Below are 1507 nucleotides of genomic sequence, written 5' to 3' on the forward strand. Positions count from 1 at the left end.
ATCTCAGTGTTTTATTTGTTCGTGAGTAAATCGGTTTGGCTGAGATTAAAGTTATTAGATTAGATTCAATTAAATTTAACTTTTTTAATCCATCAGGTCTGACGTCACTAGCCATGTCTGGGCCTAAACTCCGCTGCAGGTCCATATATCAATCTGTCTGCATATCAGTGATGTTGGAGACACAAAGCTGAGTGCAGAGTTTAAAAAGCTGTTCTCCATTGTAGAGACAAAAGGTCTCTAACTTGTCCTTTAACCTCATGTGTTCTCCCTGGTAGAAGCAAATACGTAAAAATAAGGCTTTTATGAAAACACTGCATAAAAATAGCCTCTGTTAAAAGTACTAAAGTTAGAGTGATTAGCAGAAATGTCAGCATGTACCACAGAGCTACAGTTAAGAGTCTGAGTGAGTCGCACAGGTCTGAATGTGCCTTAAAAGCTCTTTATAATAATTAGACATTACATTGGGGGCGGCTGTAGCTCAGTAGAGCGGGTCATCTGCTGATCGGAAGGTTGGTGGTTCAATCCCTGGCTCCCCCTGCTCTGCATGCCAAGTATTCTTGGGCAACATATTAACACCAAGTTTTCTCTGGTGCATCCATCGCAGTATGAATGTGTGTGAATGGTAGTTAGTAAGCACTTAAAGCATAGAAACAGTGCTTGTGTGAATGTGGCACATGTTGAGAGTAGCAAGGCGATACATAAGAATCAGTCCGATTATAATTGATTATTTTAACTTGTTTGATCTGCTGCTCACAACAATCAAGCACAAGCAGACATTTTGAATTTTCATAGTTTTACAGCTTTTCTTGCAGATACAAACCTTACTTATTCATAGTACACAAAGTAATTTAGCAATAAACTTTTAAAGGCAGAAAACCTTCTTTTTTCACTTTATGCTATAGAAACTTCAGGGTTTTAAGACTAAAGATGAGCTATGAGCTATTTTTCTGTCATTTGATTTCTGACAGTTTAAAGAGTCGTGCTGACAGATTTCTGTCATTGTGACTTTTTCTTCATCATGTAGAAAAACAGTTAAATATGTGACTCCTTCACAGTGACAGGAAGTTCCACTGGTCCGGCCCATTAAGGTCAAAGGGGGCTGTCTGTCGCCCCCCATGTAAAGTCAGTGTGACGCCCTTGGTGTGAATCATGGAGAACAGGAACTGTTAACGCTCTAGCATAGCATCAATATATAGAAGAGCAAGCATGCCCAGTCACTGACGACACATGCTAGCTGTGCCTTCATTAGTAGTTAGCATTAGCCATGCTAGCTTCCTGTTACTGTGTACATGTGCTACGTGCTGATTGTCGCTGCAGTGATATTTGATGCTCCACAAGCTGACAGGCTAACAGTCCTCTTTACTCGTTAGTGTAGTAAAGTGTAATGTAGTAATTGGCTATTTTGCACACACACATGGGGCCTTGGAGGCCAGCTGCATCAATCAGAGCCTGGTGGGTTGGGCTGCTGCATTCATTCACCCCATCGCTGCTGCCTGCCTAAAGCCCC

The sequence above is a fragment of the Haplochromis burtoni genome, unplaced genomic scaffold (assembly GCF_018398535.1).
Source record: "Haplochromis burtoni strain Fernald_Lab_line unplaced genomic scaffold, NCSU_Asbu1 Contig_973, whole genome shotgun sequence".
Classification (NCBI taxonomy): Eukaryota; Metazoa; Chordata; class Actinopteri; order Cichliformes; family Cichlidae; genus Haplochromis; species Haplochromis burtoni.